The sequence below is a fragment of the Rhagoletis pomonella genome, unplaced genomic scaffold (genome assembly GCF_013731165.1).
Source record: "Rhagoletis pomonella isolate Grant_MI unplaced genomic scaffold, Rhpom_1.0 Rhpom_scaffold_00014, whole genome shotgun sequence".
Taxonomy (NCBI): Eukaryota; Metazoa; Arthropoda; class Insecta; order Diptera; family Tephritidae; genus Rhagoletis; species Rhagoletis pomonella.
This window is the reverse complement of record NW_023458568.1, coordinates 14179686-14180245: the sequence shown is the minus strand read 5'-3', so window position 1 is coordinate 14180245 and position 560 is coordinate 14179686.

Here is a 560-nt window from a genome sequence, read left to right as displayed (position 1 = left end):
TACTCAGCATAATATTCAAAAAAGTTTATCATACGCAACGTTGAATTAAATTGATTTCATGTTGCACTTTTACTACCAAAAGAAAATAATGTTACTCATACGCCATATCGTACACGGCCGTACTCATACATACTCCAACATTCCGTATGAGTAACATTTTGGATTTTAAAGTTTGAATTTTCTTCAATCGCTATGCAAAAAAATTTACTTTTGCACCCAAAAATGTTAAGCTTTTTATTTACAATTTTTAGAAATTTTTGGGTATGCAGAAAAATAGAAAAATAACCAAAATTAGTCAAAATGTCACTTGACTTAATCAGCTGACCCCAAGGGTATATATATGTAGATATATAAATATATTTTACCGATTTAAAAGAAAACCTCATATCGTCACGTAAAATGCAAAAAGTCGTAAGCAATAAAAAATTCAAAGTTCAATTTTTGATTGATATTATGTATTTGAACGAATTGCAACTCCCCACATCGTTTTATGCAAAAATATTATTACTCACTACTTTTTCCATTTAAGCGATGATGTTTGTTACGTCTTTTTATCTTTT